At 39.1% G+C, this 22797-nt stretch overlaps 1 protein-coding gene across 2 annotated transcripts in view; it reads right to left on the bottom strand.

Moving 5' to 3' along the window:
- cdh7a (cadherin 7a) overlaps positions 1 to 22797 on the bottom strand; it is a 406174-nt gene that overhangs the window by 163284 nt on the left and 220093 nt on the right. The gene's annotated exons all lie outside the window — the stretch shown is intronic.

The following is a 22797-nucleotide window of genomic DNA, read 5'->3' as shown; positions in this document are numbered from 1 at the left end:
AAAATGTGGAAATCTTACAGTCAAAACAAAACTTAATGTAAAACTGTTTTATACATTTTAGCAGATGTCACTAGCTTCTTTTTATTTTTTATTTTTCCTTTTTTGGTCGGTCTTTTGATTTATTTTGTTTCACAATATGAATAATTTGTGTATGTAAATATGCAATATGTGATATACATAACTAAAATGTCCTAATAAAAACAAAGTAAAAAAAAATAAAATAAAAAATGTTGTCAAACCAAACATTTGACTCACACTCATTTGAAAAAGTAGGATCTTTCCTGAATGGTTTTAGAACATATCTTGTTTTATATCAGAGGATGTATAACCACAGACTAACATTTAAGAAGCTGCTAATGTTTTTGGTTGAAAATTAAGTTATATTTTCTAAAAAAGTGTGTTTATTATTGAAATGTACCACAGGTTACAAAGACGTGAGTGCACCTCGCGTCAGCTGTTTCCTGTCTAAAATAAAACAACTTGCCTTGAGACTCTTTAGTGTTCAAAAGCTCTTATTATTACTTATTATTACTTATTATTTGTGAAATGTGGTGCAATACTTCAGATACATGATTTTTAATGCACAAAAGGCCTGTGATAAATTACAAAGGAAGTAGATTCTTGATCGCTGATTTGCAGCTTCAGCTCAATCTGTGCACTGTGTGGATGTAAACAGACACGTCTTTTCGCTTTTAAAGAACACCTCAAACTGGATTAATAGTGATGTTTTCTGGACTGGGTGTCATTCTTAGCGGAGGACAAATTCTGTGGATAATATGGATGATATGCTGCAGTTTAACTTTACAACTTTACAAGAGGTGAGTAAAGTCTTCTCATTATTTTCGCTATTTCATGAGTTTGTATCTTACACCTCTCTGTCCATCCTGCTTTGTTTTATTGGCTTTTACCAAAGTATTGTTGATGTTTGGTTTTTGTGATCTGACAGAGCAGCTCAGAGTCACACTGACACCACAAACACGAGAAGCGCAGCGGCTTCAGAATCGCACACAAAGTCAGGTCACGCCTTCCCGAACTCTGACAGAAGCAAATCGCAGCCAAAATCAGAAAAATCCTCCTGTAGTGTGTGGCGGCCTTTAAACTGGACCTGAATAACTGTAGGGTTCACATTTGGTTTTGCATATACATTTTTTTCTGTCTTTTAAATGCTTTGTCATGTTGACTTTAGAAAGTTTTTATGCTCATCAAAATATGCTACTATCCTAAGATTTTACAGCAGCATAAGATTTTCACCAACTATTCAAGCTCTTTTGTCTGTGGACCTTTCAAAATATAAAAAAATAAAATAAAAACGATTTGGCCAGACAAGTTTTTGCATTGTGCACAACATTTTGCCCACGCTCTTCGCTCTTTTTACAGAACAATGTTTTGTTTGTTCAGAACACAACTTTACTCAAATTTAAATTGCAATGTGATTTTCAAACTGTTACATGAACTTTAAAAGTGGTGGTCATCGCAATTTTTTGGCAGTTTCAACTTTGATTTTTGTTCAGTTTATGCTTTGTTTTTATTCCTGCTTTAAAAATTTTTGTTTAAAGGTGCACTTTGTAATTTGTTGGGGGTCTGTCACCTGCTTGTTTCTATGGATATGTCATTGCTCTGCCTGGAATGTTCCACGGTATGACATTAAACAGCTGGACCTTTCATTTATTCAATTACAGGTGGGTTTATAGCTCAAAAAGGCTAGAAAAACAGGCTTTCTGACTGTGAGCAGGGTCGCCTCTCCACAGATCTGACCTATAACTTGGTTCTAGTTTGATCTCCATAAAGATACAAAGTTTTAATGCCATACTGTGAAACATTCCAGACAAAGCAATAACATCTCCGTGGAAAAAAGCAATGGACCCTACACCAGAAAAGTTACACAATTGAAAAGTTGGACTGCATCTAGTTTAGTCCTGAGTTAGTCTAGAAGAAGACCCTGTTTAGACTTCTTAAAACTGGTTCAGCCTTGGTTTAGACCTGGTTTAGTTTTGGTGGACCTTTCAATTCTATTTCACTACACTCTGTTACTATCTTAACTTGTTTATTGATGGACATAGATCAGCTGCTAGAGACAACTGCGCCTATAACAATGATTGCCATTCCCACTCTTGGCAGTTAATTTTCCTTCACCCACCTTGAATGTATGGAATATCCCACAGTATGGCATTAAACCTATCTATCTAAAAGTATTTTTCGGACTATAAGTCACACTTTTTTCATGGTTTGGGTGTTTCCTGTGACTCATACTCTGGTGTGTCTTATATATTAAAATTTTCACACTGACAGGTTTGTGTGCCAGTATCTGTTTCTCCCATTACTCCTATACCACTGTCACTTGGCTCTACTGCGCATGTCTCCTGCAGAAAGAGCCGCTGCCTTGCTGCAAGTAGTGAAACATGCAGCCAAAAACGGTAATTGAGCAGCAGAAAGAAAGTTTGGAAAAAGCGAGAAACTTGTGAGGGACTGGTGAAAGGCGGGTCTGGAGAACACAGCTTCACAGTAACCGGGTGGGTGCACCATGCAACTTTCCTGGAAGTCATTGGATTTATTGACAAAGCCTGGACTTCAATGGCAAACGTAACCATTCTGTCGGGATTCAGAAAGGCCAGAATAATTCTAACTGGAACTGATGCAGAGTCTGACAACAGCTACACAGAAGAGGAAGCGGCGCTCTGTTTACCTCCAGAGGTCGGGGAGTTGTTCAGAAGTGACACAGAGGATGAAGAATTCAATGGATTTAGTGATTTGGAGTGAGATGGAGAGCTGGGCAAACTTGTTCTGTTCTGTTGTTTATGTTATAGTTTATCTGAAGAACTGTTCATATGTGACGTTAACAGGCTGTTGTTCTCTGTTCTGTTGTTATTACTATAACTTGTCTTTCAAGATGAAATGTCGGTTCCTGGTCTCTGATTTTAAAATACATTTCTCCCAAAAAGTGTGACTTTTAGTCGGATGCGACTTATATTAATGTTTTTTTCTTCTTCATTATGCATCTTTTGGCTGGTGCGACTTATACTCCGGAGCGACTTATAGTCCGAAAAATACGTTAGACAAGCATGACTCCATTCGTCCACATTACAGGTCATATCTGTGAAAATCTGATACTGATCAAAGTTTTTCAAGGTGCTTTTTAGGGATACATCAATCCAGCTTTTTCAATTCCGATACAGATTCCGATAATTTAAGAATCTGCCAATATCCAAAATCAACCGATACCAGTTCAGAGACTGAAAACAGACTGTATTTTCCTACAAACAAAATGACTGTATTAAAAATAAATATGTCATGTAGCAGTTATTAATCTCTTATGTCACTAAAGAACAACTTTGGATTAAAAACTCAAATATTCTGAGACTTTGTGGACCAACTACAACCAGTAAATAGTCTTACTGCATCAGTTTATAGGTCTTACCAGGATATTGGTATTGGTGCATCCCTCGTACACCAGAAAAGCCCCACAATGCATCTTTAAACCTAATGCCACGCTCAATATTTTGGTGCTACTCCTGACACTCATTTCACCAATATATTACATTCTTCCATCTTTAATCGTGAAAGCATTTCGAAATCACAATTTGCGTAAAAAATAACACATTTACATGAAAAGTGGCCTAATCCTTCAAAAGCAATCACTGGCGCTTTCACTGTTAATGACTTACCTCACAATGTGTTTTTTCCATTAAGCAGCTCTTTAAGATGTCGGCAGAACATAGCAGATTACTAATTAAGAGGCCCGTGGAGCTCTGGCGTATGGTTAGAGAAATAAGGAATAATTCAGGGAGCATTAACAGACTGGCAGGCTGACGGAGCACTTCAAACTGCAGCTTAGATTTCAAACATCAAACATTCTGTGTAATCCTTTCTACTACAAAACTGCAAAGCCCAAGGTCCAAGAGATTATCATAAAGTCTGATCTATAATGTACATACTAGTACTGGGTGGGAGTTTTTATCGTTTTTTAAGATTTTATTGTGCCATATTTTTATCTTTAAGGTTGAAAACTGGTCTTTCAGATGAACTCTAGCTGTTTAATTGTAGCACTGAGCCACACAGTATTACACGTTTTAAACTAATAGAGAACTTCTGAAATTGCTAGTTTGTCAAAAGTTCCTATGATCAGATTAGTAGTTGTAGCAATATTAAAGGTGCTCTTTTCTCTTGGGTCTGCCACCTGCTTATCTACTAGGGATGCAACAATATGATTTTCCCATGATTCTATATGTATATCGATTAGGGATGGGCAATGATTAATCGATTAATCTATAATTGATCATTAAGAATTTCATCGATTACGTTAATTTTAATCGACAAACCGAATGTAGGTTGCTGTGCGTAGCGTGACCAAACAGGGGTCTGTACATGTGTCTCTCTGCACTCACAAGGAGCGAGACACAAACAGTGGGTCAGTCTGCAACGTACCGAAGCACAAATGCGTATTTAACGATGACTTGTACAAGAAATTCCACACTTTCCGTTGCGTTCGGGACAAGTGGGAGTCCATGTGCACAGTGTACAAAGCAGGAACATATGTTTCGGTGTCCAGTGGGAAAAAGCTTTGCCAGGTGAGAGTCGCGCAATGTCCATGACGAGTCCCCACCTCCCACCTCCCGTACGGTGTCCTGGTCACACTAACCTGTATTCCACTGAATCATGTCTTTTAGTCTGACAGAAATTGACCGCATCAGCGCACAAGAGCTGTAGTTTTATTTTCACTTAGTTGCGCAAAACTGAATTAAACACGTTATAATCTCAAATGGATTGATGTGGCTCTAGAGTGGTTACGGTTTATATGTCGTAAAGTTGAATTGATTTATGCAGATTAGTAGCGCAGATAGTAATAATAATGATGATCTTTTTAATATAAAAACGTTAATGATTAATCGATAATCGATCGTTAATTCTTCCCATCCCTATCTCGATATACAGGTCATGATATCAATTCGATTTTTCGGTTTCGGTTTTAAGACACAAAAAATATCTCATTCGATTTTTTCTGCTAATGAGTATAATATAATAACACCATGATGTTAATGAAACAATACATACATTACATACAGTTCATTACAGTACAACTACTGTACAGTTGTAGTTTATATGTGAAGTGTTTTAGTTCATTTGGTTCAATAATTCACAGCTCAGCATTTTTATTCGATAAAAATAAGATCAGTACTTTCTCAGGCTAGTTTATATTTTATAATACAGCCAGTCTACTCTTAGTATAGTGTGGGAAGGGAGTTACACTATCAGACTTTTCCTTCTTTGATGATGATTTGATGATTTCCTTTCCTCTTGAGTCTCACTGCGTTCACGCGCCTGAGTTCTCTCTGCTCTGCCTCCTCCAGCAGAGACAGTACGTAGCTCCTCCCACACTGCCCCCTACAGTCTGTGACACAAAGCGCTCTCCCATCCTATTTCTGGACACTCAAACTATATTATATTACATAGAAATGTCTCAAAAGAGTTCTGAGACTTACGAGATAGAGTCTGAGAAAAAGATCATGTATATCACGAGTCGTATCACGTGTGTGTATATGAGTAGATTTGATTAACGCCGATGTGAAGCCAAAAGGGATTCTAAAGTATTTAAAAGTTCTTTGTCATTCTGTCAATGTAAAATAAACAGTGACTGAAAGATAAAACCCAGCTCTGTTAGAATATTTCAGCTGTAAGTCTCTATAGAGCTGTTTTTTCCTGCATCTGAGGAGGATGCAGCGATAACTGTTTTCCTTTTGGACCAAAATAAACACAGCGAGCATGGAGGGACATGTGCATATTAACACGTGTATTAAACAAACACGTGTGCTGAATCCAGTATCTGAGACCAGTATCGAATAATATTATATCGAATATCGTTGCATCCCTGTTGTCTACGTGGAGTTGTTAAATGCTTTGCCTGGAATGTTCAAGAGTATGGTTTATTCAATTACAGTTTTTATTTATTTATACTTCTTTTTTTTTTTTCTACTCAGTGTCTTGTCACCTTACCACAGATCTGATCAGTAACTTGGTGACATCAAATGGTTGCCCTCATGAAGACACAAAAACAATATCTCCATGGTCCCGGGCTGACGACATACTCTCTACCAAAAAAGTTACATAGTCCATCTTTATTAATAATGCAATATACAGTATTTGTTAGAGCCTTATCTTATTTCATCAGAGGTATAATACTCCCTACAATGGTATAGCCAGACTGGACTGGACTAGAGTAGCAACAGTATCCCCATGTCTTGAGGGTTTGTGTCTCAAGGTCCCATACCTATGAATAAATAAACTTATGTGTTAGAACTCCAGTGTCATGCCTCTTTAGAATTTTCTGTTAGATGTTTTATTACCATTTTTTTTACTCTTTGTTATTGTAATATAACGTGATGTGTGAGCTACTGTGTCCAAGAAATTTCCCTTGTGGATCAATAAATTTCTTGGGCTACTACAATTTATTCCACAACAATATGGAAAATGATATTCTAGACATTCTAAGTCAATTCTCTGCAGTAGCCACAGCTGCTTTGGCGCAAACTGAGCCAGTGACCTCTCCATTGCCCACTGAGTGTCTTGCCCCAAGACACGTCAACAATATGAACTGGCACGAACAGAATTCAAACCGTCAACTATCACCCTGTCGCACTGTATCTAACATCAACATGAGAAAGCTTGATTCACTCTTATATGCTGTTGTATGGGCTGTAAAAACTTCAATAAATTTGTTTTTGCTTACTCAAAAATTCAAAACTTCAGAAGTCCATAATCAAATAAATATGTAGTCATGGAAATTAATAGAGGCCTTACATATTGGTTCATTTAACAGTACTTCTTTTGATATTTGAATGCCATTAAAATTTTCAAGCAATTCTCGACTGCGGCTCAGACTAAACCCATTTCGTCCTCACTCCTCGCACATCTGAGCAGTCTCTTCCTCAAAGACACAAGTCCGCACCCACAGCCAGTAATTAAGATCAATCCGGGAACAAAGGGAGAGCGCGTCCCAAAAGTAGGTCATCCAAATCCACGGAAGAACTCTAGCAGTTTCTTGACCGAGCCTTGATCTGTTTTCCAAAATAAATAAACAATATCGTTAAGTTGTTAATTTTTCTCCATGCTTTTGAGTAAAATTCGGTTTGCTCCTATAAAGATATAATGTAAAAGCAGTTCTTGAGTTCAAAATAAGTCTGTTTTGTACTGTTTGTTATTAAAGGGACTCATTTCCTAGTGAGCCAGAGTGTTGGAGATGTGTGGAGACACAGGTTGGTTTTACTTCTAAAATTATTCTATCGACACAGACATTCACATCGACAGTCTGGTGTAATAACAGATTTGCTTCAGGGGTTTTGTGGAGTGGGTAAGACTGTTTTTAGTGGCAGGATAACTATGGCCATTGACATGCACTAGCCTAGCACCAGTGACCTCTGCAAATACAAGGACTGGATGGAATATTTAAAAAGTGTCTCCACACGTCTCCAACACGCTAACTAGTCCTATGTCCAAAATTCCAGAGTGTTCCTTTAAAAGGTTCATATTACGCTTTTCTGATCTATGCTATAATGTTGTAGCCTGTTTCATCGCCCAGTTTCACTTCGTGGAAATCGTCTGACCTCGCAGCTTTAGGATTCATTCGCTTGATGGTAGACTTTTTTTATTTATTTTTTAACCAATCGCTGCCGTCTGGTCATGACGTATGTAATGCACCGAGACGCTCAGTGGTGTACAAGTAATTGCTGGCACAAGAGCAAACAAAGCAGAGAGTGAACATGTCTGTCAATGATCATTGTCGTTTCTGCGAAGTAAACTTGCGAATTAAAGGTGCAATAAAAAACGTGAAGTTTGTATTTGACACATCAAGTCCAAAGGAAGATAACATATGCAGTCTGCTATCACAACTCGGGTTGGTTCATCTTTTCGCTGATTACAACGGTCTACAACTTCCGGGGTTCTTGCAAACCATCTAGTATATTCTAATTCCTGACCTAGTCACTGGAGAGAAATAAAATGGAGCGGAGGCACTAGGTGGAGCTAGCCTGGCTAATGATGTTGTTTCCTCATCCCAAACATACCTGGAGTTGTGTTTTGTTTTATTCACACATGTTCAGCATGCACACCAATTCTGCAAATTTTGTCTGAATTCTTCTCATGATTTCATCTGGGAATACAGGAAGTACACCTTGACTTGAATTATTTGGATAATTTCATCCCTGGAAGTGCCTATCTATCTGAACAAAAGGTAAAAGATGTCAGTTAACTTGAAAACTACCACTTCATGACATCACAAGGTGGAACAGAGCATTTTGAGCTTTGGACATGTAGACAGACAAATAATAAAGGATTACTCAAACATTTGTGAATGAAACAAAACACAAATCCATGTATGTTTTTGCTGAGGTAACAATGTTCTAACCTGGCTTAAAGCTCACCTGAGTCAATTTTGCGAAATACAGAGCCTTTAACTTGTCTGAGAATCAGGAAGTGCACTGTTTGCATGCTAGTTGGCCTCTGAAAGTTACAAACTCATCGCGGTGAATAATTAGGATGCTTTAAGACAGTAGAAAGCAAACATGTACAGCGATTTAAATGGTCTCCTCTTGCCATTCTAAATTAACGTCATTACTGTCCCTGCGGCAATGAAAAATGCTACTGGTTGCTCTGTAGAGAAAGCTTGGTTGGCTAATTGAGATGACGCTGTCCACTTCTCTGCTGGGAGTGCTCTTTCAGTGGGCTTACAGTGGGGCCGTGATAGCGGTCGATAAAGCAATAATACCATTCGGCTGTTTTACAAAATATGTCGTTTGAGTAGAGTGTCGGGTAATGGGTTGTGGTTGGGGATGGAGATCGTGAGTGAATAGTGTTGAATGAGGACATATTAAAGGGCCCATGTTATGCTATTTCCAGGTCTATGTTAATGTTGTTTCCTCATCACAAACATACGTGGAGTTGTGTTTTGTTTCATTCACATGTTTAACACACAAACACACCTTCACTAGAGCCATTTGGACAGTTTCAACCCTGGAATTGCCAATCTCTACTGAGTGAAAGGAGCTGTTAACTTGAAAACTACCACTACATGACATCATAAGGTGGAACAGAACACTTTGAGCTTTGAAGATGAAGACAGACTAATAATGCAGGATTATAACAGCATTATTCACACGACTTAAAATGCACAAGAGTTACTTTTGCATTAAAAAAATAGGACTATTAAGGTTTAGATTTGTTTTTTTGTTTTTTATTCTTTTGAAAAAATGGTAATTTAAAGAATTAAATAACTCACTTTGGATTAGGCAACCCATCAGTGAGCACAGAGTGTATACAATGTTGGGAGTAATGCGTTATAAAAGTAACGAATTACTGTAATTCATTGCCTTTTTGCTGTACTTTTTTGCTTTACTCAGTATGTCAGTCAGTAACGTGTGTTATACTGCATTTTTAACCTGAATTGATGTGGTGGGTTTTTAGTTTTTCTTCATACAAACTTGCTAAAATCACCGCAATATCATCAGTCGTGCAACACCATTGTTACAGTTCCAAATGTCAGAACAGGCTCGGAGGTGCACCCGTGTAGACCAACGGGTGGCCGCGGGAGAAAAAAACGGCACAGAGCTCCATGCTCCATGGGGATAACCTGCTCCACGGGCTCGGTGTCTCAGGAGCAATCCTAGATTCCAAGTCTTAGTCCAAGATTAGTCATGGTTCAGACCTGGTTCAGTCCAGGTTCAGTCCTCGGTTCAGTCCTCATTCAGTTCTGGTTTAGTCCTTGTTTAGTCCATATACAGCGCAAAAGTTTGGCTTGCTGATTTTTATTTGACAATCAGTGACAATTATTTTAGTGAGAGTAACTTAAAGTAATGTCGTATAATGCCTTACATTTTAAATAAAATAATATTGTAATGTAATGAATTGTAATGACAGTAGCAAGTAATAAATAAAGCATTATAGTTTTGAAGTAACTTGCCCAACAGTGGGTATATATGGGAGAGGCACACAGAGAGAACCATGACCTGATGAAGAGCCACTGATCGAAACTTTGTCATTTATTAAAGGCAGTTTGGGAGTAAGAGTACACTCTTTGTCTCACTTTCTATATTCACTGTAGTAGCCTTGCGCCAGTGATACCTATACCTTTTATAATTTTAAGAAAACATACATCATATCAAACGTATATCATATTGTTTTATTCATCATAAAGTACAGTATCAGTCTAAAACAGCTTCACTTAACAAATAGAACCATTGGCTTCTTGTTCAAAACTGCAGGTCTAAGAGGCCCCGGCCCTTCACTGTGGCGTTTCTCCAAAGTAAGCATTTAACATAATTTAGCCTACGTGTTTTATTTATCAAAAAACGGCTATGTGGTATTATTCATTTCTAAAAATGAAAAAATGCTCAGAGTAGTTTTGGACATTGGCCATCTGAGTGTGCAATGCATTTTTTTCACTTTTAAATTGCTGCTTCTTGCATTTGCAGCTCTATAAGGTGTGCCTTTTATGTTTCATTTGATTATTTATAGTTTTTGTTATAGTTGTTTCCCCTTCTCATTTACTCACTAGAAGTTGTATTTGGCGTGATTCATGCATATTTGAGTAATCTTTAATCACTTATTTTCAAGACGTCATTCTGCAGATCAATCCCTGTTTTCACCACCACCTGTACACGCCCACTGCTCTGTACTCAGTCCGTTCTACAATTTTATTTTCTTAATCGGTGATAAATGTAGAATTGGGGAGCGTTGTGTTGTGATTGTTTGGAGGTTGATTCTTTTATTAAGTTGTTTTAGATGAACATTGAGGGTCCGTCAAATACTTTTCTTCAAGGACTTTCTTCATGCTTTGTCTAAAATGTTTCACAGTATGGTATTAAACCTTTCTATCTCCATGGAGACCAAACCAGACCAAGTAACAGGCCAGATCTGTAACTTGAAGCGACAGTTACTCAGTTGGTAGAGGGTTTGTCCACTGATCCGAAATGTTTCGGTTAGTATCCACAGCTCTCGACATAAACATCACTGGTTGCGGGGTCAGATCCACTAATGATCCACTGGCGGTGCGATTCTAGCTCCCGCAGATGAATGCTGTTGTTGTGTCCTTGGGCAAGACACTTAACCCACCTCCCTCGCCCCCTCGTTCCTGGTTGTAAAGCGCTTTGAGAACCTTGACGGCGGAAAAGCGCTATATGAAAAATGTGATCATGTGTGGAGAAGCAACCGGGCTCACAGTCAGAAATCTTGTTTTTCTAGATATTTTTTGAGCTGTAAAACCACCTGTAATTGGATAAATGTAAGGCTGATCTGTTTAATGTCATACTGTGGAACATTCCTGGCAGAGCAATGATATATCCATAGAAACAAGCAGGTGACGGACCCGAAGTTCCCCAACGCACCTTAGGCTCTAAAATGTAAATCATGTCAAATACCCGAGCCTTACTCTCAGCATCCTTAGGCACCTGTATCTGCCAGTGTGTTGTGTTTATGTCAACTTTTATTCGTCCATTCATCTTGTCTGCGGTGCTGAGGCTAAGGTGGGAGCTTTGTAGCCAATTATAGTGAGCTAGCATGGCTGGGGTGCTTTTTGCAGTGACACTGGTGAACTCTGTGTACTCTGAGGCATCTCTCCAAAGCTCCAATCCAAACGCGGCTGGCATCGCACTAGAAACAAGCAACACGACTTTCTATTCTTCAACACGGGGCTGACAGTGTGACAATAGATAGGCCGCGAAAATTGCAGATATAAATGCAGTCACCCGGGTTGTTATAATGGTGGAATTTGAGGAACAAAATATGCTAAAGAACTTCGCTATCATTATCAGCATTTGTCCTGAGCTGACTTATTTGTTTCGATGGAAAGATGTGGTGACAGTTTCTGAATTCTAAATTGAAATCTGCAGTTTAAAAAAAGTAAACTATCTTATGGCATTTGTACCATGTACCTTTACAGTCCAGTGTTATGCAAAATGTGTTTTGAGCGTTACATAGCAACAAGGAAATTCTTGCCCCCACTGTTAACAATTGTGGCATTTTACTAAATCATGCAAAATATCTTCTGAGCTTTAAGTCATGTTATAAATGGGAGTGTGCCAAAATCTTAAAATATCAATATACTGTATCGTTTAATGTGATGATACAGTATTGATATCGTGGGCTGCTGTATCGATATATTGGTGAGAGTATTTTTTGGTATATTTTACTACAATATTTTGTTACAGTACTGCAGTTTTGTTGCTTGTTCAGAGGAAGGAAACTTGTTTATGTGACACATTTGACATTTTCACTGTTTTGATGATTAAAATGATGGTGTTTCATATGAACTTTGCACAAGAAGTGGTTTAATAACAAAGACTTTTAGTATCACAGCCATGATTTAGCCTTTATTTTTATTTAGCCGTATCAAATCAATTTGAAATATATAGTACTGAACCGAAAGTTCACTATATCGAGGTATGTATCATATCGGCAACTTCTTAATGATACTCAGCCCTGGTTATAATGTTGCTGTTTCCTCCAGACCTGTAACTTTGCCTGCTTGTCTCCATGGAGATTATGTTCAATGCCATGCTAGGAAACATTCCTGGCAAAGCAACAGCATCTCCAAACTGAACCTAAACCAATTACTATAGCAAACATCCACACAACCGTCCACATCTGTACCACTTTTCACATAGTCTTTGTTAAAGGGCCCATCTCATGCAAAATAACTCTTTTCACATTGTATCTTCTGCACATAAACAAGCACAATTTGGGTTTTGGAACATCCATTACACAATAGTTATGAAATCTTACTGATTTCTTGGAGACAGTCACAGACCAGGAACTATGAAAGGCCGAATACTGCTCATCCCCCCGCCCGTCCTGAGAAAGCACAGGCTCCGCCCTCCAAACGTGACGTAGGCTCTGAATGAGCCGCCCTTCCTCCGCCCATCTCAGGGAGGGAGGGGGAGACAAACGTGCACCCTGATAGTGGTAGGAATAAACTTTTATTCATCATGGTTATACAGCGAGTACAGCCGCATGTGTTGGACTTGGAATTGGACGAGGACTTTGAGGAGCACGAAGCTCAAGCACCGCGTCCACATCAGCTGAACATGACTGATTGGTAAAGTATTAATAAACACTAGTAGATAAACTTATTATATCATGTACACTGCAGTGTAGAACAATTAGCTTATGCTGTCACTTTTGTTTAGGTGTTCATGTGGGAATCGTCAGCTGATGCGGGGTGGAGGTGGGACGGAGTCGGTGGAGTGGGGGGGGTGCGAAGCGCTTTCTGCTACATCAAATGCGTCATCGTGAGAGGGTGGCAGAAAAATGTTGGATTTGTTAAAAAAATGCCAAATCAATCTAAAAACCACTTCGGCGACATATACAAGGCCCACACATCAGTCTTAGAAGGTAGAAAGCTCTGAAAAGTTGATTTTGCATGAGATGGGCCCTTTAAGCTTATTCTATACAGCTAACAGTGTGTGGTATTATTGCATTACCCTTGGCATTTAACCTTGCTACAGGGATGACACTTACAGAGAATCACTTTTACTCACATTGAAATGTCAGGGTTTCGGAATATTTCTGAGGCATTCGATTTCTTAAAAGAATCGCTCTGAGCTGAGTAAGTTCAAGTACTCACACATTAAACCATTTAAAGGAACTCAAGCATCCGTCTTTCTACATGCATATTATAATGTACTCTTGAGCTGCACTCACTTTCATCCTGGTTTGATCCTTGAGGTCACTGTAGTCCTAATGTAGACTGACTTGGTTTGGGCTTTTCTAGTGCATATTTAGTCATTGTCTAGTTCAGGTCGGTTCAGTTCTGGGTTTAATGTAGTTTAAATACCCCATACGCAATTTTTACCATGTATCCGAGCAAAAATGGTCTTGCTTCAGTACAGATATGTTCTATTAGCAGCTCTTGAGATCAAAATATGTTCACTGTGAGTTTTATTTTACGCTAATCAGAAAGAGGTTGTTAGCTCACAGCAACACTCCGCTTTGGCCTCTTAAAGGGACAGTTCGGAATTTTGGACATAGGGCCTCATTTCCTAGTGAGCCAGACTGTTGGAGACGTATGGAGACACTTTTTAAATTATTCCGTCCACTTCTTGTATTTGCAGAGGTTGCTGGTGCTAGGCTAACGCAAGTCAATGGCTATAGTTAGCCTGTCATTAAAAACAGACTTACCCACTCCACAAAACACCCAAAACAAAACAATTATTACGCCAGACTGTTGATGTAAATGTCTGTGTTGATAGAATAATTTTAGAAGTAAAACCAACCTTGCATTTGAAGGATTTATGTCTGAGCAGCAGCAAGTTGTACTTCCTGATAAAAAGCTTGGCAGCGGCGGACTGATATATGAGAAAATAGTCCCTCAACATACGACAATTTATGCAGTGCAAGGTTAGTTTTATTTCAAACATTATTCTATCAACACAGACATTTACATCGACAGTCTGGAGTAATAACAGATTTGCTTCGGGTGTTTTGTGGAGTGGGTAAGTTTTTATTAGCAGGCTAACTATGGCCATTGACATGCACTAGCCTAGCACCAGCGACCTCTGCATATACAAGGACTGGATGGAATATTTAAAAAAGTGTCTCCACACGTCTCCAACACTCTGGCTCACTAGGAAATGAGGTCATATGTCCACAATTCTGAACTATCCCTTTAAGAGTTAAGAAAAGCACTTTTAAACTCATCACAGGGATTAATTAAGATCCTTGGAATGCTTAAAGTTAGTGAAAACTGAAAACCGTTTAACGTGAATTTGTTCTGTATTTTAAGTTTTTAAGACAGTAAAAATCAGGCACAATGTCTTTAAGTCCTGATTTTATGTAATCTGAAAGGATGAAGGCAGCCTTACTTCTTTATCCATATACGTGAAAAATTCGTATTTTTATCTATCAGCATATTGCTTCTTTCAGTTCACAGGTAGGACCAATTATATAACTTTTTTTTTTTTCAAATGCCCTCCGTGTTACAGTCTGGCTCATTATACTAGTAAGTGCAATGCAATTTTCTCTGATCTGGCCAAGATTTTAAAACTTATATCAGAATATTCATCATGTTTTCAGATTTATTACCTACTTACTAGACCAGAGGGTGCTTCATTCTTATCTAGAGCTAGTTTATTTAAAGATAACTTGTCAAGTAAAACTATCTTGCTGCATGGACTGATAATTTCACTACTTTTAAGTCATTTTCAGATAGATTTAAGTGTTTATACTGTATCTTAAATTTTGATCAAGCTTTTTTGGGGGCACGGGTTAAGGGTTTTCTTTTTTGGTTCCAACACGCACAAAGTCAAAAAAATACAAAAACATCTCTAATCCTTAACTTTGTTTCTGTGTCCTTCCTGAATATGTTGGGATTCATTTTTTGGGTCGTAACAGTAGCACACACAGTACGGGCAAAGCGACCTGTTCGGGGGACACAACAACGCTGTATACTTAGATTACGGTGCAATTTCCACTCCTATAGATAGAAAACTGCCATTATGTCCTTGGGCAAGACACTTAAGCCGCCTCTTCAACCGTGTCTGCGTACACTGGTGTCTGAGTGTGTGTGTGAATGGGATAGTCGTTCCTTGATGTAAATTACTTTGAGTGCCTTGAAGCTAGAAGAGCTCTACATAAATGTGACTATTTACTATTTTGTGAGCATTTATAGACAAGGTTTGAACTGGCAGTCCCCTGGTTGGTGGGCACACGCTTAACTAACTGCACCACTGCTTATTGGAAAGGTATTTCCTTCTACTAAAAGCCCTTTTCTACAATGTTATGCTATTTTCTGATGACGTTGTAATGTTGTTTCCTCATCAAAGACATGATTTGTTTCATTCACACAAACTTTGACTGAGCACTTCTCTCAAACTAAAAAAATATATTTCCACCTTGTGATGTCATGAGGTAATACAGTAGGTGCACCACTGTGTTTTTAAACTCTGTACACATTTACTAAAATTTTTTGTTAATTTCAGCCCTGAAATTGCCAATTTCTACTCAATAAAAGGTAAAAGGTAGATATTTACTTAAAAACTACAACTACATGACATCACAAGGTGGAACAGGGCATTACGAGCTCTGGAGACGTAAACATCTGAATAATAAAGGGTTACTCAACCATGTGTGAATGAAACAAAACACTGCTTCAGGTATCGTATTTTCCGCACTATTGGGCGCTCTGGATTATAAGACGCACTGTCATTAAATGGTCTATTTTCGAACTTTTTTCACATATAAACTGCACCGGACTTTAAAAGAAACACAACAGTTCTATGGGTCAGTCGGACTTTGTTTTGCGTGTTCACGGTGACTCTGGGCTTTGTTCAGTTGTGGCTTGTAGGGAGGGTGCTGTCTGGGACCGCTGGATTGTTGGCGTGTTCACGGTGACTCAGTTGTTCAGTTGTGGCTCAGAAAGGCACATTGCACTCCCTTTTTCGGTTCGTTCCTCTGTTCCATTCCTCGTCCGCGTGGAGTGATGAGTTTTCGCTGCGCAGTCGCTGTCCGCTCCGTGCGTGTTTGCGTGCGCTGCGGGTGGTGCGGCTTTGTAGTTTTCTGAAGTCCTGCTGGGACACCAGGGTGGATTCGTTTTTTGTATAGGGCGCTCTGGATTGTGGGGCACGCAGTCGCTTTTTGATGGGGTTGGAGGCTTAAGAGCCTGGAAAATACGGTATGTTTTTGATGGGGTAACAACATTCTAACACCCTTTGGTCTAACTGGCCCGTTTAAGCTCATTTGGAATTACAAAATAAACATATTTTATAATTTTACCTCATGCATGGACTAAAGCTGCATTGCTTTTATTTTAGAAGTGTTTTTTAAATGACATTTTTTGTAAGACAATCTCACTTTTTCTTTGCTTAGTCCTAACATAAACTCTACCAGTCTTACCAGCGTGGCAAAACAATACTATTTACTGATTTTTATAAAGAAATACAATTAATATTATGCAGAATTGAGTTAAGACTTTTGGCCTGGCCCTCCACAATATTTTTTCTCGTGTGGCCCCATGGAAAAAAATAATTGCTCACCCCTGATCTAACACCTTTAATGCAAAAACAGACAATCGATCTACTTAATATCTTCAGAGAGACAGTGGCTATGTTTAATGAAGGCATGCATTCTAATAAAAAAAAGGAAACATCTCATCTGTTTGTGTCTCTGGTCATGCCCCGAGCGTACACAGTCTTTCAACCCTTCCGAGCCGATCCGCGCGGCGACGTTAGCAGCCTGTTGTTGTCTGCTGGGCTCCCCGGTTTGCAGCTCCATCTCCGCGTGCACCGTGTCACTCGCGGGGAGCATAATGATTAAAGGTCTTCGCTCACGTACCAGGGCACCGCAGTCTTCCTCGCCTTCCTCTCCGCGCATCACGGGCCTTCCCCCCCTCTGGTGCTGTCGTGTCGGAGCATTTGTCTGAACAGTCTGCGAAGCTTCTCTGGTAGACGCTCGGGTCACGCTGTCAATAGCAAGGCTCGCACGCTTCATGTTTATCTCAGGGAATTGAATTGTTTTACCTGTGTGTTAGAGTTAAATCTGTTTTAACTCAGTACACGTATATAGTATTGTACAAGCAGCTATTGAGGCTAAAAAATGTCCTGCGCCATGACCACATGTCCCTATTTACCCGGAACAGTTCCAGTTTTGAGCCCTGTGTCCCTTGTCCCAGTACATTTATCCAAAACCAGTGATTTTTCCCAGTTTTATGCAAGAAATGTCCCAGGTGTCCCAATTTTTGACCAATCTGATCCTTGCCAACCGTAAAGAGAGACATACATTATCATTTGTTTAGGTAACATACAGAAATGCTGCTAAAAACGACCAAAACACAAAGAAAATGTGACTATAATGACTCACATTAGTGCTGAGTGCAGAACAATTTTCCTTAATTATGCACTTGTTTCACAGTTTTATTATTACCAACTAGGGGTGTGCAAAAATATCAATATATATCATGTCATTTAATAATATGATGTTACAGTAGCAATATCGTGCTACTGCTGTACCAATATATCTCCAAGAGTATTTTTTGGTATATTTTACTAAATTATTTAGTTACAGTGAAACAGTTTTGTTGCTTGTTCAGAGGAAGAAAACTTGTTTATGTGACACGTTTGACATTTTCACTGCTTTGATGATTAAAATCTGTGTGTTTCATATGAACTTTGCACAAGAAGTTGTTTAACAAAGACTTTTAGTATCACAGCCAGGATTCATTTGAAATATATCAAATCGAAAGCTTACTGTATCGAGATGCGTATCGTACACAAAGCACAAAATGACCTGAGTAATGCTGTATATTTAGATTACGGTGCAATTTCCACTCCTGTAGATTGAATACTGCCATTATGTCCTTGGGCAAGACACTTAAGACGCCTCTTCAACCGTGTCTGCACCTGTTGTGTGTGTGTGTGTGAATGGTTTAGTCGTTCCTTGATATAATTTGCTTTGCTGCCCAAGAAGTGGTTTAACGAAGACTTTTAGTATCACAGCCACGATATTTTTTATTGAATCGTATCTAATCAATTTGAAATACATAGAATTGAAAGCTCACTGTATCGAGATATGTATCGTATCGTGGCCTATGTATCATATCGGCAACTTGTTAATGATACCCAGCCCTATTACCAACAAACCAAAACTAGTAATGTCCCAGTTTTTTGTTAGTTTTTTTTTATTTTTTTTAATTTTGAAAATCTGTGCGTGCTGTTGCATCTAACCATAAAGAGGTTTATTGTTCGATAATCTGGAAGTGAGTGAATTGCATCTAAAAAAAAATAAAACATCTGCATTAGTTGGTTTGTCTTTTAAAATGTCTGGATAAGACTGACGGGAGTGTGGCTGTTGTTCTACATCCATGGACGTCTTACTAGGGCAACACATTCACGCAGGAAGTGTTCCTGCCCATGGACGCAGCAGCATTGAACTTACAAACAATACATTAATGTACTAAAAATCTTTATTTTAATGCCTTATTACAATACTGACAATAAAAACGCTAAAAAGTACACCAAAGATAACTACATCACCTACATTTAAAACAAACTTAGAAAAATAAAAGTAATTTCACACTTTGTTCATGGACACAAAATGCTGTTGTGGTGAACTTTATGTTACGCTATATAACACAATTAAATAAAACTGAAAGAATGTTGATTACACATTGTACGGATCTTTTAAAGGCCTCCTGTTACCACGTTTCCTTGGTTTTCTTTTATTTATTGCACTTTTTACTGTCTCAAAAACCTGAAAAACAAACCTAGCTCATTTTTAAATGGTTTGTAGTGATGCAAACTTAATCCTCACTTGGCTTACACATTCCTAACGTCCTAACAGGCTCTATGCACACGTAAGTCACAAACCAGGAAGAGGGTGGGAAAGATGCAAATATAACTTCTGGTTTAGTTACCGACAATAGACTTGCCTAACATGGATCTATTGAAAGCAACTGTGATAAAACCCATTGAAGTAAATGTGATCAGCAGTAAAATGAGACTGCATATGTATGTGCTGTATGGAATAATCATAAAATTGGCACCCTGGGGAAATAATGAAAACTGAGGTGTGATTTTAATTGTTGATCAACCGAACATAACAGAACAAAACAATCACATTTAGGGCCTTTTACATGAGAACACTTGTGGGTAAAAACAACAAAATATTTTATCGGAAGTGCCTTTCTTTTAAACAGTGACGCCATTTTTGGGGCTTAAAAATGCAAAAATCTGAAACCACCCTCCAGAGTGGAAAAGCTGAATACGCTCTGCGGTAGCATTTCGTCTACACTGCCCAAGATGCAAAACTCTGGTCAGATCTGCTCACGTTGCGTACACGTACACATACATACAGTCCACAGAAACAAACATGTTGGATGGCATGCACACCCACCATATGCACCGTATGCATGCAGATTTCTTCCCGAAAACGCTCATCTAAATGCAGAAAAAAAGACCGTCATCACATAAACTTAGCCTCAGATGAAGAAAACCGGGATTGGGAAGTTAGAATCGCATCTTTCCGAACGTCTTTCCTGGTTTGTGACGTAAGCATGAATAGAGCCTATTAGTTTTAGTTCAAAAGCGCTTTTCGCAACTCTCAGAAACCAGTGTGGAATATTGCTGTGACTGTAGTTTATTGTAATTGCATATTCATATACAATAAACGTCTTCTTTTGCTGAAATACACAGAAAAAAAATCAGGTACAGGGCCTTTAAACATCTCCATACTCCAGTTGGACCACGCTGCACCCACCACCACCACCACCACCCCCACCCACACTTGACATTTCTCTCGGGGAGCAGGAAATAAAAGGTGCCCGGCTTAGACAGCACCCTTCTGGCTCTCTCCATGATCCACTGATGAAGGTGATGAACACTCAAAACGCTCACGGTACGCTCTGTGATTCTTCCAGCCCCCGGGCGGTCTACTTACGACCAAAAGACCTCGGCAATGCACAAAAACAGGCCATACAAACGGGGAATACAACCTTCCGGACAGGTATTTATTATTATCAGTGACATTTTAGCATCGCGCTTGGATGATAGCAACACTATGGCGACCCCAGGGTGTAACGCGTCGCCACCGGACCTCTTGACGGTACCACACAAAGACCCCGTGCACCGTCGAATAATGCCATTGCTCCCAAACGTAATACGAAAGACATGATGTATTAACCCGAGCCGAACGGTAGTGTGTCTCTCTGTGTGGTTCTTTTATGTGTGTTTATGTGTTTTTTGCGATTGGAATTAGAAGAAAAATGCTTCCTTCTCCAGTCGTTGGCATCAGCAGGAGGCAAGCAGATTTATATCTTGCCTGTAGCTGTAATGTTCTCTATTTAGTTCAACGGAGCATAGAAAGTTGGGGATATGACTCGAGATAAGCCTGAGCACAAGTGGTACGAGAGAAGATGGCGCCTTGGCCTTTACGTTGCGGTTGTTTAATTAGATCCCGGATCAGTACAATGGGAGAAGAGGATCAGCCTGTCCGACCTTAGCTACCTGGACACGTGCAGCTTTGTTAGGCTCAACAGTGTGTCGTGACTTGGGTTCGCTAGATCACAAGGAGGAGGCTTTTCAGAGAGATATAATAGACTCTACTTCTCTTTTTTGCTGCATTGTATGAGCTAAAACGTAGGCTACTTTGAGTGGTTAGAAAATGGCTGTGAAGGCTACACATAAAGGCGCTGCACCAGTTTCCATGTCTTTTTTTCATGTAACAACTTGGACCAGCGTGTTTTAATGCACAGAACAATCTAAATTCCTACCAAAAAGTTACATCTTGCACCTTTAAATGTTGGACGAGCCACCAAATATCACAAATTGTAAGCTAGATACAATAGTGTTATACAATCTGTCCTTTGTATTCTATTGTCTGCTGTAGGTATGAGGTGAACAATGTAAGTGAGCGTACATTTCTCCATGTACGAGAGTGAGATGTTTGGAGATGTTAGGTCGGCTACGTGAGGTCTGTCTATGGAATAAAAGAATATACACGACACTGCATCTCTCAGCAGAATATGTTTAAAGGCAAAGGCTTCTATGACTGCCACAACAGTATGACAGTGAATCTCATTCTAGGGAATTTTGACACCTCTGTCAACAGTTTTTTTTTTGGGCTGTGCATTTTTAACCTGGCTCACCCCAGGTTGACGTGTGTGTCACTCTCAATTGAGTTCTACACATTATCAGTCTGGAACAGCTCTCAGATCAGAAAACGCGGAGCTTCATGACTGTTATTTGAATCTGATTGGACAAAGTGTCACAACAGCAGGACAAGCCGAAAAATCAAGCTTGTTGCATCCAGCCGAGAGAAAAACACAGACACGTTTCCTGTCCACAAATTCACAAAGCGCCTAGCTTCTGCATGCTTTTCACAAACTAAATAGTCTGTATTGACTCTGTTTTGGTTTATTTGATCAGTTCACCTTTGACATCCTCACAAACCTCAATGCTGCGACGTGGTTGGTCCACTTAACCATATACTCGTTTCTCAAGATTCCCATGAGTTTGTGAACTCACAAATATAGTGAGAATCCATCTTGCTGTGCAAAGTGAGTGCATGTTGGTTTTATACATAGAATCAGGCATTGTCAGTTGTTTTGGTCATTGTAGCTAGTCTTGTACAAAAGTTAAAAGTCATTATGTAACTTTTCTGGTGCTCCGCCATCTACCGGTTTGATTGTATTATGCTTTGCCTGGAATCTTCCACAGTATGTGATTAAACCTATCTATCTTGCATTTGGCCCCTTTCCACAGATCTGACCTGTAATTTGGCCTGCTTGCATCACCTGCTTTGTCTCACTGGAGCAAGATAAGATTAATGCCACACTGTGGAACATATCAGGCAAAGAAGAGATTCATGGAGACAAGTACGTTGCAGAACTTTCACCAGAAAAGTTAGATAGAGCACATTTAATAGCCCTATTGTTTTTTATCTAGACATAATTACAGTACCTGTAGTGCTTTGGTCTATAATTCATGATACAGTGTCTAACTATGTATTGCTACTTCTAACATAAAATACTTGGACTTGATTAAGCACATTTTGAAATAACTTAAGTACCCACTCCTGAGCATGTCTACGAACATAACCATACCCCATATGGGAACGATCAATTAGCACTGCTCCTGAAGTTTAATGAGAGCTCTCGTAATCACCAATGCTAAAGACCTACACTCAGTACACCAGATGTTAAGATTTCTTTTCACATCCATGTTGTTTTTCTACGTTACATTTAACAGCAAATTCACATAATTGTAGTTTCGTTGAAAATCGGTCTGGCACGTCTCCACAGCGTCGCCGAGACAAAAGAACCCAAAT

Source organism: Boleophthalmus pectinirostris, unplaced genomic scaffold (assembly GCF_026225935.1).
Source record: "Boleophthalmus pectinirostris isolate CB_2022bp ecotype Guang Dong unplaced genomic scaffold, ASM2622593v1 HiC_scaffold_15, whole genome shotgun sequence".
Taxonomy (NCBI): Eukaryota; Metazoa; Chordata; class Actinopteri; order Gobiiformes; family Gobiidae; genus Boleophthalmus; species Boleophthalmus pectinirostris.
The sequence above is the reverse complement of the archived record's forward strand: the minus strand, read 5'-3'. Positions and strand labels throughout refer to the sequence as shown.